At 45.5% G+C, this 16,025-nt stretch overlaps 1 protein-coding gene across 4 annotated transcripts in view; it reads left to right on the forward strand.

The window, feature by feature from the left end:
• Window positions 1–16,025, forward strand: part of LOC128732880 (Ca(2+)/calmodulin-responsive adenylate cyclase) — a 170,222-nt gene that overhangs the window by 68,288 nt on the left and 85,909 nt on the right. For 2 of the 4 annotated variants that reach the window (XM_053826306.1, XM_053826309.1), the window contains exon 3: window positions 3,074–3,116. The exons of the other annotated variants lie outside the window; for them this stretch is intronic. The gene's annotated coding sequence lies outside the window, so the exon portion shown is untranslated. The remainder of the gene's footprint in view (window positions 1–3,073; window positions 3,117–16,025) is intronic. 4 annotated transcript variants of the gene reach the window in all.

Raw genomic sequence — 16,025 nt, forward strand, 5'->3', positions numbered from 1 at the left:
ACGATGATTTCAAAATTAGATTCAGCCATAACAATCAAGAATTCGTCGATTTTAGTGCGCATTCCACGCGCGTTCTGATAATAAACCAGAAGAGGAACCCTCTGAACATGCTTTGAGTGAGTGGAGCTTGTACGATAGAGGATGGCGGAGGAAAGTAATCACTGGAAGATATAGACATTACAAACCTTAAAACGTCTTCAGACGGTGAGTACTTACCTTAATTTGAGGGTGGGAAGACCTCTTTTTTAGTTCCGACTGCAGGACCGGCACTGTGATGAACGCATGCTTCGAGGGGCTCGACTAGGTAGAACGGATGAGGGGCTTCTGAAATACTGTACACATTGCTTTTTGTTATTTTTTACTACTATGAGAAAAAAGGGTAATTTACAAGCAAAAGTCAGTCATTACTTGCACTAAGATTGGCTCTATATTCATTCCATACCATGCTTGTATTCATTCTGCCTCCGAAGGCCGACTTCAAGAAATTAAAAAAAATCCGGATGCAAGCCTGACCAAGCTAGCTGGTGTTCATCTTCCGCTCATTATAATGCATTCTACGTGTGACCCTGTGAAGAAGTTATAACTCAAAGCCGCCATCAGGAACACTGCAGCACGGTAGCTGATTGCTTGTGAGCGCGTGAGGAACACAAATTCCTCACGGGAAAAAACCACCAACAATGTAGTAATGAAATTATACGCTGTCAATCGGTACTGAATGATGCACCGGATGGCTTGTTTGTTGTCGTGGTTGCCGTGGCCATCATCGTCGTTGTCGTTCTTTCTGTTCCAACAAGCGAGTGATGAGTAATTATGACGTGATGAAACTGGCGCACACGTCGGGCGCTGATTCTGATTCTGACTTAACGGCTTTATCAAGAAGCCGTAACCCATAATAACTTTTATGGCGTAGTAGCCCCCCCCCGTGGAAGGCCCTGATTTTGGTCAAGAAGTGATTACTTCCAGTGGCGACCGCAGTTGGTACGGCGGTGAATGTGAATGGGTGAAAAAATTCTTGCAGTATTCTAGCACACCGATGGATGTTTCCGATGAGCTTGGTTCTTCTTCAGGGTTAAGTTTTCGGGAACGTGTTTAGCATGTCGAACGATCTTTTTTTATCGATCGGCGTTTTTGTTTTGCTGCCGATGATGATTTCAACGAACCGAAATGTTTGCATTCGCATCTATGTCCATCGCGTCCGTTCGTCGTGATATAAATAGGCTTGCGTGCGTGCACGATCATCTGATTCTACACAAGTTTGAGTACAAAAACTACTTTGAGGTATGTTCGTCCAATCTCTTATGATGACACTCTTATTTTATTATGACTGAGAAGTAACTTGCAAAATATTACGTAAAATATTTTCAGCACATATTTGGAATTAATGTATATTGGATTGTTACTAAAGAATTCAATAAAAACTTTCTAGGTTAGAATTGGTTACAATTGAATACAGTAACTAAAAGGAAAAAATGGCTGCATGTCGGCGCCTCAGTGCCTCAGTTATCAGTGAAAAAAATTCCCATCTCTTCCTCGGAAACGTTTCACCTTCTTGCTATGCATTGCAGTGACAGATGCAATTGACATTTTTCATCTATTCCGGTGGAAAAACTATACGACAGACGAATGGCGGTGTTCTTCAAACCATTGTTCCAAGTCACATAACTTCCTTTCGGTGCGGCAGCTTAGAACCATCGTGGTTCGGCTCCCGTTCCTAGTTTTCCTCGGCGTCGCGTTGTTGTTGTTGTTGTTTATCACAGTGAAAATGAGGTCAAAATATTTATTCTTCTACTACTGCAACTGCAGCACCGCACCGGTACTGGCATGGCAGTGTGTCGCCGCCGTGGCTTTGTTGTTTGTTGATAGTTTTCCACCATTTCTGGCCTGTCTTCCGTTTGGTTTGACGTTTGACGACCTAAATCTTAATCCATAACGACGCCGGCTTCTGCAATTTTATTTACAATATCCGTGGATTGTTTCGCCTTTGGTCTTCGTCGAACTGTGCTTGTTTTGGAAAACCATTGATTGCATTCTATCCGTGAGATACCGCCATTGTTTAGTTTACTATTACATTACAATCGGTTCGTTACGTAGTGATTGGTAGTCAGAGCCGGATTGAGGTTAGGTGCTATTTCCATACTAATACTCATCTGTCGTTTGCTGCATTCCAGTTCCAGTGAAAAAAAAAAATAATACGGAGTACCAAAGTACAGGCTAAACGGAGATGGGCTAAAGCGAGTGACGGTGGCGGCACGGTGCTTTTCTTCGCCGACGGTTATTTACGACTGCTTCGCACGAATGTGCGCCACGTTTGTAAACAATCTCAGACGGGCCGACAAAAAAGAAGCGACTGCATTTATCGGAATTACCTGCTACTACTGATGATGGTTCGGCCGCGGCTTCCGGTCCGGTCGTTCAATTTTGAATTATGTGCTTAATCCATGAAAGCATACATTAATTGATATTGTGTGTTCAATCACTGAACTGGATGTCTTTATTCCGTCTTCGACGGTAGGCCTGTATTCTCTTCCCCAAGGTTACCGGAGCAGACCGAGGCAATAGTTCCCAAAGGGGTCAATCAAGGGGCCTCTTTAATCTGTCGGACGGTGAAGCCGCCGGCAAGGGTGAGAGACGACGGGTTCGTATAATGGAGATCAATATCGTAGCCACTTGACAACTCAATCAATAACTCAATCTCCCATTTGACGGCGACCGGCAGTGGCTGGCAACAGATTGAAGTGGTGCTCAACGCCATCGTTTGTTTTAAATTGATTTTATTTAATTTATGGCTGCCTTGGTCGCAGCTGGAAAACGATATTGATACAGTGCAATTGTGCAGAGCGAATTCTCTGGCGGGATGTGATAGAACGACGATGATGGCTGTGCAGGAGGAAGGCAACATTACTGCTTTTGCTGCTGATTCAATTTTTAAACATTGTACGTCCGCCGTGATGATTGTTTTAGTTGAAACCAGCTTGCCAGTAGCACTTTTATGGCATATCAATGACGAATTCGTTATTGTTATATCATGTTTGAGCGGATGATAGTAATTTTTTTTTGTTTCTCATTTTTGCAGGTAACTAAACATTAAGCTGGAAGGGACCAAAAGGAGCAACATAGTAAGGAACACTTTATTTGGCTTTCTGAGAACATTTTTGAATGTGTTACACAAGTGTTTCAAATTTAGGTATTATTTTCACGATTTTTTCGAATTTAATTATAACTATAAATAACTTTCGAGCGTCATCTAAATCCAAAACTGTAGAGTGTTTTGATTCCATTTGCATCTGCTAAAAAGTACTCCTTTGTTTCGCAATATATTTTAACCAAAGTAAAAATTGTGAAGTAGACGGGACCATGGTAATGGCCAGTATATTTATTACATACAATATTGCGTGGTCGCATACTTGTATGTGAATCTTTAGAGAAAAAGACAATTTTACCTACAATCAGTCATAAAATTCAAAGAATTTTATCTTTTTTCAAAAAAACACCCCCACCATTTTTTGCTAAAAACTAGCTGACGCGACAAACTTCGTATTGTCACAAATTAAAATGTGTTGTACATAAATCGTGAATCTCGGATGTCACAATCTAGAGTTTTGCAAGTTTCTGGGGAGATCATGGGTGTTTTAATATATAAATTTTTCTCACAGTAAAGTAGAAAACAATTCCCCCCATTACTTAGCCAGATACAATAAAGCGGATAGCATTTAAATGTTCGCCATCATTACAAACCATTTCACCGAATACCATTTTGCGGAACACCAATTCTCGGTTGACCATAACGCGGAATATAGAGTTTCGCAGAATACCATATCGCGAAAAACCTTACGCGGGATGTAACATTTCACGGAAAATCTTTTTGTAGAAATGCACATTTCGTAGGGATGACCCAACTGAAAGAAAGTAATAGAGGTCAGTAGATCTAGGAAAATAAATAAACGTAGATAGAGGTGATCTCTACGGGGGGCTGCCCCCCGCAGCGGCCGGCGCTTCCAACGGCAGGTCGCCGGCAACACTCGCGGCATGTGGCCGTCTCGCACTGAATTATCTAATGTTACTATTGATAGTTTTTGGTGGTCTTGTTATTGATTAATGTTTTATGAAAGAGTAAAATTCTCGAGATCGATTAGTTTTTGAGTTACGCAACAATTTCTGTTTTATTTGTTTGAGAGTCCTGATCCTCCTACCACAGGGGTGAGGGGTCTCAAACTATCATTAAAACAATTCCTGCCTCCAAAACCCCCCACATGCCAAGTTTGGTTCCATTTGCTTGCTTAGTTCTCGAGTTATGAGGAAATTTGTATTTCATTTGTATGGAAGCCCCCCTCTTAACAGGGAGAGGGGTCCTAATTCATCATAGAAAAAATTCATGCCTCCAAAAACACCCACATGCCAAATATGGTTCCATTTGTTTAATTAGTTCTCGAGTTATGAGGAAATTTGAATTTCATTTGTATAGGAGCCCCGCCTCCTAAAAAGGTAAGCAGTCCTAATTCATCATAGAAAAAATTCATGCTTCCAAAAACTTCCACATGCCAAATACGGTTCCATTTGATTAATTAGTTCTCGAGTTATGAGGAATTTTGAATTTCATTTGTATAGGAGCCTCCCCTCCTAAAGTGGGGAGGGGTCTCAATTCACCATAGAAAAAATTCTTGTCTCCAAAAACACCCACATGTAAAATTTTGTTCCATTTGCTTGATTAGTTCTCGAGTTATGCAGAAATTTGTGTTTCATTTGTATGGAAGCCTCCCCTCTTAAAAAGGAGAGGGCTCATTATTCCCCTCCTAAAGAGGGGAGGGGTCTCAATTCACCATAGAAAAAAAATTGCCTACAAAAACACCCACATGCTAAATTTGGTTCCATTTGCTTGATTAGTACTCGAGTTATAAGGAAATTTGTATTGCATTTGTATGGGAGCCCCCCCTTCTAAAAAGATAAGGGATCTCAATTCATCACAGAAAAAATTCATGCCTCCAAAAACACCCACATGCCAAATATGGTTCCATTTGATTAATTAGTTTTCGAGTTATGAGGAAATTTGTATTTCATTTGTATAGGAGCCCTCCCTCCTATAGTGGGGAGGAGTCTCTAACCATCATAAGAACCTTCCCTGGCCCCAAAAACCCTTATATGCAAATTTTCACGCCGATCGGTTCAGTAGTTTTCGATTCTATAAGGAACATTCGGGCAGACAGACAGAATTCCATTTTTATAGGTATAGATTTGTATGGGAGCCCCCCCCCTCTTAGTGGGGGGAGGGATCTGTAACCATCATAAGAACCTTCCCTGGCACCAAAAATCCCTATATGCAAATTTTCACTCCGATCGGTCCAATAGTTTTCGATTCTATAAGCAACATAGAGCAGACAGAAATCCATTTTTATAGGCATAGGTTTGTATGGGAGCCCCCCTCTTAGTGGGGGGAGGGGTCTTTTGCCATCGAGAGAACCTTCCGTAGCCCCAAAAACCCCTACATGCAAATTTTCATTTTCACGCCGATCCGTTCAGTAGTTTTCGATTTAAAAAGGAACATAGGGACAGACAGACAGAAATCCTTTTTTATAGGTATAGATTATATCGAGCTGCCTGTTGAGATAACTGAGTTAAAAGAGGAAAAGTGCTGAAAATACGTAAGAGTTAGAAGTTTGATATATTCAGAAAAGTTATGTGAAATTGATTAATGTTTATTGTTTTGAAACTAAAAAATCGAAAACAATCTTACTCAAAAAATTAATACTTGAATTATTGTTTCCCGGTTAGCCGCAATCAATGTTTGTACGTCTAAAATCGCTTTCTGGACCATAGTGCAGTCGTTTCTTCGTTCGGTTTCCAAATATTCTGGTTGTGTTCTGCTTTCAATAAAGCGAAGACAGTTGAAAATGAACGGTAAAAGTTATATGCTCACTCTAACTCCACGTTTTGGACTGCTGGAATAGCGTTAAAGCTGCCATCTACAGCTCAGCGAAAGATGCCATCGCTGAAAGAGGTAGACGTAACGACTACTTTGGCTGTTAGACGAGAAGAATACAGCGCGGGCGTTGATACTGTAGCAGGGAATTTGTCTAAATGTGGAACGATATAGACAGAATCGAAGACACCAAAACCCAGTTTTCCGGGATAAGAAGCGCCGCCTGGAAGAAATGGAGTGCGAGGACATGAAACAGCTGTATCGTTCTCATAAAACGCGTAAATTCTACAAGAAACTAAACGTATCCCTCAAAGGTTTTGTGCCGTGAACCGAAACATTTCGTGATAAAGACGAAGGGATTTTGTTGGATGAACGTGAGGTGATCGAAAGGTGGAAGCAGCACATGATGAGTACCTGAATGACGCGGAGGTGGAATACCAAGACAGCAGGTGTAATGACTGCACCAGTGTGGCGGATGATGGTGTAATGCCAACCCCCGAGGTGTCGGTTTCGAGGTGAAATAATCAGCCATCCAGCAGCACAAGAACAAGGCAGCTGACGAAGATGTCCTCGCAGCAAAGCCTATCGAGATAGGCCCCGATATATACCGGTTGATAGTTAGGATCTGGGAAATAGAACAGCTACCGGAGGATTGGAAGGAGTAACTAATATCCCCAATATACAAGGAGGGCGACAAGTTGGAATGTGAGAACTATCGAGTGATCACCATTCTCGACGCCTCCTATAAAGTGCTATAAGTCTATCGCCACTAGCAAGTAGATTCGTGGGAAGTTATCAAGCCGGTTTTGTAGTGCGACAGATCCTCCAAAAGTGCCGTGAATACTAAGTCTCTACGCATTCATAGATTTCAAGGCCGCCTACGATACTATCGACCGTGAAGAGCTATGGAAAATTATGGACGTAAACGGCTTTCCCGGGAAGCTGACAAGACTGATTAAGGCTACGATGAATGGGGTGCAGTGCTGTGTGAGGATTTCGGGCGCGTTATTAAGCTCGTTTAACACGCAAGGGACTTCGACAAGGCGAAGGTGTTATGAAACGTACGGGTTTTAACATGTGCGGCATGATCTTCAATAAATCTAGCCAATTTATCTGTTTCGCTGATGACATGAACATTGTCGGAAGGACGTTCCAAGTGGTTGAGCTATATACCAAACCGAAATTTGAAGCAGTGAAGGTTGGGCAGTAGTGGATTTGTCTAACACCAAGTACCTATTAGCAGGAGGAATTCAGCGCGATCGAGCTCGCGTAGGCATAGGTGCATAGGTGTGGTAGTCGGCGATAACGAGTTCGAGGTGGTGGACGAATTTGTATACCTCGGATCGTTGATTATTTTTCATAACAACTACAGCAGAGAAACACGCAGACGTATTATTGCTGAAAGTCATGCTTATTACGGACTCCACAAGACCCTAAGGTCTGGTAAGCTTCACCCCCGTACCAAATGTACTATGTACAAAACGCCAATAAGACCGGTGGTCCTCTACGGGAACGAAACGTGAACAATGCTCGATGGAAACATGAAAGCTCTGTCCGTTTTTAAACGTCATATGCTTAGGTCCGTCTTTAGCGGTGTATGTGAGAACGGTGTAAGAAGGAGAAGAATGCACCACGAGCTGGAACAGCTCTTCAGCGAACCCAGTATCCGGCAAGTTGCTAAGCCTGGAAGAGTACAATGGGTGGGAACATGTTGTGAGAATGCCAGAAAACAATCCCGTAAAAATAATATTCGTCTTGAATCCGGTTGGTACCAGATGCAGAGGTGCGCAGTGTACTCGATGGTTAGACCAAGACCTATCCTTGTAGTAAGACATAGAAAGTGTAAGACATTCGAAAAACTGGAAACAGATAGTGTTGGACCGAGTTTGTTGGCGGAACATTGTTATACAGGTGAGTTCCTAAAGAAAATCGCACCAGGGTAAAACTCCTTTTCATGGAAGAAAACTGGTTTTCAATACGGGGTAACTTTTATAAACAAACCGAAGGAGCACCCATGGGAAACTCTCACGCTTTTGTTATGTAAGCTTTCCATGGTAAACGTAGTAAATAAGTTACAAGATACCAAGATTTAACCATACACTAATCGAGGTAAGTGGCCATAAATATGTGTATTTTAAAACAATGTTTCCTTGGAAACTTTTTATCGTTTAACAATTCCATATAATAACGATAGAGTGAAAGTTAAAAATGTTTCGTTTTTGTTCAACACTCGTGCTAGTGGAACAGCCGGAACAGTGAGTCAACGGGAATAGCTTGGTTATAAAGTATTCAAGATTCCTGAAAAGTGAAATTTGTGGACCTACATTACTATGTTATGTAGTTAGAGAAAAATGTTTTAACCCTTAAATGCGCACGCTAAAAAAATTCATTTATAAAGAAAACTTACTTATCTAAGGGCGGTAAACATAATTTATACTCTGGGGATGTTTTTCACTATGTTGTTTTAAAGTAACATTGCGCATTTAAGGGTTAAGTTTCATCATATTTTTCGTGAAAAATTGTTGACCGATGTCTATTTCATCAATGTTCTACTCATTTTTGTTGCCTTGACCCTTATAGAGATAAGGTGATTAAATAATTTTCCATAACAGCAGTCGTTCTAATAGACGGAGGGAATGCTAGAAGAAAGTAATGAAATCGAAGGTGTTTTGTAGTTCCCTAGAACGAAATAAGATGTAAAAGGAAAAATAGCGAAAAATTAGGTATTTTTTTTTTTTTTAACGAGTAGGGAAATCTGCTATCAGACACCTGCGAAGACAACTCAGGGAGTGGGGTTAGGTATCCCGACCCCCCTACTGGGGCGTGAGGATCCAGACCCACTAAAACCCTACTCGAGTCTCCAGCCTCAATCCCCCCTGGAACCACCTTATCGGTATTACTTCAGGGAGGGGCTATTGTGCTTAACGCACGCTCTTAGATAACTACTGGACTATGGTAATTAGGCTGTTTATTCGCCGTTCATCGGCTTTCCAGCGGTTTTGTAGCTCAAGTACGATCTGGGTAGCAGCCGCATTGACCGCACCCCAGACGTCCGAGCTAGAACACATCCTTTGGACTAAGTTATCCGGAGCAGTGTCCTGTCCGCTAACTGCCATCATGTTGCTTCTCACGCCCGCGAAACGAGGGCATATGAAGAAAGCATGTTCTGCAGTTTCCTCAACGTCCGCGCATTCGGGACACTCGGGGGACTCCGCATGCCCAAATTTGTGCAGATACTGTCTAAAACAACCATGCCCTGACAGAATCTGGGTCAGGTGGAAGTTGACTTCGCCATGACGCCTGTTGACCCATCCGGATAGTTCCGGGATAAGTCTATGTGTCCACCGGCCTTTTGTGGAATCAGACCATGCCCGCTGCCATGTGATCATCGAGGCCGATCTTGTGGTACTCCGTATGCCTCTAGTTCCACGTTGGTTGAAGCACTCTACGTCCTCGCTGATGATGATACCAATAGGCATCATACCCGCTAAGACGCAGATTGCGTCATGTGAAACTGTGCGGTACGCACTCGCCACTCTTAAGTACATGAGACGATAGGTGCTTTCCAGCTTGGCTAGATAGCTTTTGGTACCTAACGCCGATGACCACACCGGCCCGCCATACCTGAGTATGGACTGGACCACGTTGGCTAAAAGCCTTCGCTTGTTGCCATATACCGCAGAGCTATTAGACATCATACGAGACAATGCCGAAATAGCTGTGGATGCCTTCTTGCAGGCATAGTCGACGTGGCTCCCGAACTTGAGCTTGTCGTCGACCATGACTCCAAGGAGTTTTAAGAACCGCGTTGACGAAATAGTGCAGTCCCCGACACTGATATTTGCTTGCTGCACCGACTTGCGGTTGTTCACCACGATAACCTCCGTTTTATGATGCGCTAGGTCCAGTTTCCTGGATCACATCCAATCTTCAACAATGCTTATAGAGTGGGCAGCCGTCAACTCAACCTCTCTGATAGATTCACCGTAGACTTCCAAGGTGATATCGTCCGCAAAGCCGACAATCGCCACCCCTACCGGAAACTTTAGCTTCAACACCTCGTCATACATGACGTTCCACAACACCGGGCCCAGTATGCAACCTTGCGGAACCCCTGAGGTGATTGGAACGCATTTCTGACCCTCCTCCGTGTTGTAGCATAGCACACGATTCTGGAAATAATTTTCCAGAATTCTGTACAGCGACACCGGCACTTGGACGTTCCGAAGCGAGCTGGCTATGGAGTCCCAGCTAGCGCTATTAAACGCATTTCTCACGTCGAGCGTGACAACTGCGCAATAACGAATACCTGTCCTCTTGGGCTGGATTGCCACCTCGGCTGTCTTAGTGACAGACAAGATGGCATCCACCGTAGATTTGCCTTTTCGGAAGCCGAATTGGTTCCTTGACAGACCGTTTGTACCCTCCGTGTACTGTACGAGTCTGTTAGGGATAACCCTCTCCAGCACCTTGCCGGCAGTATCGAGTAGACAGATCGGCCTATATGACGAGGGGACACCCGGAGGTTTTCCCGGCTTCGGCAATAGGACCAGGTTCTGTCGCTTCCATCTGTCCGGGAAGTGGCCAGCTTCCAGGCATCTATTCATTACTGCCCCGAATAATTCGGGAGCCTCTAAAATAGCCGCTTTAATGGCCATATTCGGGATACCGTCTGGCCCCGGTGCCTTGCTCACCTTTAGGGATTTAGCGATATCAATGAGTTCCTCGTTCGTAACCGTCACTTCCTCCCCGACCTCCAAACCGCCGTCGCCCACGTTACTTTGGATGTTCGGCTGGGAGGCCAACCATCCTACGCTATGGTCTGAGATACTGGAACGTCAGCCGTGGGACGACTCAGCGGCCTGGGGCCAGGGCCTTGGCTCGTGGCGCGGAAAGAGGCCCTCGATGATCCGCTCCAGCATCTCTGGCGATTGCTCAGCGGGCGCCATCACACCCTTGGTCTTTGCCATTACGACTCTGTAGGCATCACCCCACGGGTTCGCATTGGCACTAGCACATAACCTTTCAAAGCAGTCTCGTTTACTAGCTTTTATCCCGCTCTTAAGCGCTGCGCGTGCAGCAACAAGTGCTACTCGACATTCAGCCCTGCTTTCATCCGAACGAGCTCTTTGCATAACTCTCCTCGCACGAAAGCACGCTCCGCGGAGTTCCGCAATTTCATCTGTCCACCAGTAAGCCGGTGACCTGCCATACCTAGGACGACATTTCCTAGGCATGGTAGCGTCACATGCTCGCGACAGTACCTCAACCAAATGATCAGCGTTCGGATCGGGTATACCGCGATCACAGCACTCTCTCCGGATCGCTTCCACAAATACTTCGGGATCGAAGTATGATGTCTTCCATCCACGGGTGGTTGGAGTGTTGGCCCTACTCGCCGCCTGCCGCCTCGTTATCTGACCGACACCATAGCGGACCGCCTGATGGTCACTGTGAGTGTAGCCATTATCTACCCTCCAGTCTCCTATCAGACCAGGACTGCCGAAAGTCACGTCGATGATAGACTCCGCACCGTTCCTACTGAAGGTACTTGTGTTGCCGACGTTGGCCAGATCTACGTTAAGCTTTGCCAGAGCTTCAAGCAGAATCCGACCCCTATGGTTCGTGCGACGACTTCCCCACTCTACCGCCCAAGCGTTAAAGTCGCCCGCCACAACCACCGGCCTTAAACCAGTCAGCACAACTGATACTCGGTCTACCATCCGCGTAAACTGCTCGATAGACCAACTCGGCGGAGCATAACAACTGCAGTAGAACACTCCACCCACTTTGGCAACCGCAAATCCCTCGTCTGCAGTTGACACAACCTCCTGAACCGGGAACCTGTTTGTTGTCCATATAGCCGCCGTCGCAGACCTATCCGAGACCCAGTTGCCGTTTCCGGCAGGGACGCGATATGGATCCGAGACTATGGCAATGTCCATTGCTGACTCAGAAACTGCTTGGTGTAACAGCTGCTGAGCCGTGCTGCAGTGGTTCAGGTTGAGTTGTGTCACTTGCACTATGAACGTGGCTTAGTCGCCGGCACACCGGCCGGGCACCTTGGACCTCCTGTTACGTGCTTTGCGTCCCGTTTACCGGTACAGATCAGGCACTTAGGAGGCTCCGCGCAGTCCTTTGCTTTATGGCCAGCACTGCCACATCTCCTGCACAACTGGCTCCTATCTGGCCCCTTGCAGTTCCAGGCTTTATGTCCGTGCTCGAAACACCGGAAGCAAGCTTCCGACTGCTTGGACACGCTCAGTGGGCATACCGACCACCCCACTTTTAGCCTAGCAGCTTTCAGGGCTTTGTTTCCGTCAGTCAGCGGAAGTCGTATGGTGGCTACCTGGGTCCCGGCCGGACTCTTGCGTAGGCGAACCGCCTCGGTTGCCACCACCACTCCACTTTGCTCTTTGAGAGCTTGTACGACCTCACGCACTTCGGTGATCTCGTCCAGGTTCTTAAGCTGGAGAGTCACTTCTGGTGTGAGAGCACGTACCTTCACTGCGTCCCCGAGCACTTCTTCCGCTATGGGCTTGTATGCGGAACTCTTCTTTGTGGCGTCCTTCTTTAACTCGAGGATCATATCGCCCGTGCGTGAGCGGCGAATGCTCCGTACGTCCGCGCCCAGATCCTTGAGTAGGGCGTCTCCTCTCATGGCCTTCAGAACCTCCGAGTATTTCGACCCGTCGGTTTGAGGATAAGAGCGTCGCCCTTCTTCGCTCGCTTTCTTGCCGGTTTAGGTGGAGCAGTTTTTTTACTGGAGCCTCCTCCGCCTTTTCTCTTGGCCCTAACCTCGGTCCACGGGCCACCTGTCTTGGAGCTTCCCGCTGGTTCATCAGTTAGCTCTGCCAACCCGCTAGCCTGAGGGCTTTTACCGATCAGGCGTTTTTTCGGTCCGCCAGGGGTACTATCCCTCGGGGACTGTCTCGGGCGCTTGGCGGACGCCTTACCGCTGCTGGTAGCGCTTTCCGTAGCCTCCTGGGCCGCGTTACGACACTCCGTCAACGGGCAAGCGTCCGTTTGTACTGCCTTCGACGCCTTCACGGTCACCTTCTTAGCCTCTCCTGCACGCGCCACGAGGTCGTTGTGCGTTTTGGTCGCTGCATTCAAGGTTCTCCGAAGCATGAGCAAGCTCTGCTTCAGGTCCTTGGAGAAATTGCCGCGACCTGACGTAAACTCGATTATTACATCGAGCTGCTGTGACGCTGCTACCACTTTAGGTACAGCGTCTCTATTTTTCTGCATCGCCCTGATAAGCGCTGGGCCGTTCATCGCTGTGTCCGGCGTGGTAGGCATACCGCTGCCTTTGCCACCCACACTAGCGCTCCTAGTTGCATTCTTCTCCACCCTTGGTGGAGAACGCTGGATGCCTCCTCTAGCGAACGGGTTTTCCACCGTATCTACACTTGTTGTATTTTTGATTTTGTCTTCCATAAGAATCCCACGAGTTGAGGGGAAAGAAAAGTCCGCCACATCAGAGCCCCTCATGATGCGGTAAGGGCTGATTACTGTGGAGGGCGCTCTGGTACTCCACAGGCTCCGTTTGAGGCTGAGTATTTATAGAACCCCCCCACCTTTCATCCCTCGGCACGGGTCGCATGACACCTTGGATTAGGGGTTTATCCATTCATGTTTTTACTTTTAGCCATGGATAATAGCTATTAAAACCATCCTCCTTTGGGGGCTGTTGACCGATGACTATTTCATCAATGTTCTACTCATTTTTGTTGCCTTGACCCTTATAGAGATAAGGTGATTAAATAATTTTCCATAACAGCAGTCGTTCTAATAGACGGAGGGAATGCTAGAAGAAAGTAATGAAATCGAAGGTGTTTTGTAGTTCCCTAGAACGAAATAAGATGTAAAAGGAAAAATAGCGAAAAATTAGGTATGGGAGGGGGTCATTGAAGCAACACTTAGTAGAGTAGGTTCGTTGATCGTCACTTTTTACCACCCCGTCCAGTGCAGTGGCAGCTTTGACGTTTCGGAACAAAATAAATAATGCCAATGCCAATGTGTGCGTGTCCGCTCATATTATTTCCTCTCAGATCTTGAAGAGTTTCTTTGAGAACGTCCCGGAAAGTGAGTACCCATCATGAAGTCTAGTACTTCTGAAGGTAATTTTGTGAATGAACCGAGTTGTTTCTTGAGAGTACCTAGTTCATTCGAATGGTTTGCTAAGAACTTGTTCTAAGTCTTGTTAAGTGTTGCCAAAATTGGAGTACTTTCAATGCTTTCACAGTTGTGTACCTAAGATACCCGAAGTTCCTTGCTAGATTCGGTTAGGGCTCTCCTATCCAGAGTCCAGTCCGAAGTAATCTTAGCTCTATTGAATAGTTTCGCGCCGTTTTGCGAAGTCGTTCGAGCCTTTTGTTTTTCCAGAATACATTCCTAGTCGAAGTAACCCTTTTAAGTGGACAAGTACTATTAAAAGCAGAGAGTATCGTTTCGTTTAAAGCCTTTGAAACCGACGCAAATTGTTGAACGTACCTAATTCTGGTAGTAAAGCTTTTCCATTAGAATTCAAGTTCAAGTATTCGTATACCCAGTTGGTTATCCTTGGATCTCGATATACAACCTGTGACACTAGGCCTCCCACACATTCGAAAATTACGTGTCTGTGATCAGATTGCGAAGCTTAATCCGTCACGTGCCCGTTCCGTATTTTTCTGAAATTACTGGACAGCAGAGAGTCAGGCCCAAGACTTCCTGCCTCATTGCATTTATGTCACTCACCTCGATTGTTGATGCCAGTGTTTCTCTACAACTCTTTATTGACTTCTCTTTAGTATTTGACAAACACCGCAACCTCTTGAGTGGGTGGGAACCTCAGGAATGTCACCAGGAAATTAGGCCGATGCTACGATAATATCCGATTTTCCTCCGGACGATGTCTTGTTTAATGAATTCTGTAATAGGACAGCGATTAATGTTTGCTTTGATTAAGACAGACCCAAACCCAGGGCTTTTGTATTATCGCCAGATCCACAGCGTCTTTGATAAACTTCCTGGAAAGTACGTCCGATGCTGCTTTCGCATGGTGGTATCAGGTATCAGCATCTTTGGCTCGAGCAGCAGGTTCTTCACACGGCGGAGGTTTATCTGCAGCACCCTAGTTTTCTGCATTTTTGTGGATCTTCCGCTCATTGGCGTTTGGGAGAGACGAAGTCCGCGGTAGTTTAGGTTTCACAGAGGCAGCACTGTTCTTTTTACCTGTACCCGAATTCGCTTTGGATCTGAGGGTAGCTGGCTTCGCGTAGTCTCACCTTTTCCACGGATCTTACTGAAATTTCCTGGGCCACTTGTGGAGCCTCCTTTGGTCACACTCGGCCCTGGTACTGGTAGACTGTCCAGATCTATGGGCTTAGGAGACTCACCTCGTTGAGCCTTCGCTTTACCTGAACCTGACGGGACACCTTTGAGCATACCTATTTGGTACCACTGGCCCTAGGGTACCCATGTTATCAGGATACTTGGAGTTTTGAGACTTGGTGCCAGCGGACCCCTGATCCATTTTGATTTCATTAGTACTGACCTCACAAATTTTTACGTCAATGTACCGGCTTGTGATTTGACATTGCATCGGATTTTACTTCCTCAGCTAAGATTCGCCAAAACGGATGTTTATGATGAAGTTCCTATTTGCGAGCTGACGTATGAAGGCTTCATCTATTGTTAGCAACCAATCCGCGTGTATTCCGCTCGATCTAGATCGCTGCAGAATTAGCCCTTTGTCGGTAACGAGATTATCGTTTTGAGATTATCATAGAGTAGTAGATTCTCATGAGTCTTCTGAGTCTCTGGTCATCGAACGTCGCGCTTTGTGAGAAGAAAGCATGAAGAATTTCTGGACGCGGAATATTTTTTGCATTCAGAGCAACGAGTCGTGCTTCTTCCCCTAAGCTAGGAACCACCTTCTTTAACTAGTCCGAGGTTTCCTGGTCTTTACAAGAAAGAGCCAGGTACTCGGACTTGTACGAGCAGTAAAAAAATTAACCTCATTTAACAACTTAACTCGGTAGTGTTAGGTTTGTTCGAACGTGCTACTATAGAGATCTGTCATTTGTAGGTGAAGCTGAATATATTTCATTTGCATCTCCATTTC

The sequence above is a fragment of the Sabethes cyaneus genome, chromosome 1 (genome assembly GCF_943734655.1).
Source record: "Sabethes cyaneus chromosome 1, idSabCyanKW18_F2, whole genome shotgun sequence".
In the NCBI taxonomy this organism is placed as follows: Eukaryota; Metazoa; Arthropoda; class Insecta; order Diptera; family Culicidae; genus Sabethes; species Sabethes cyaneus.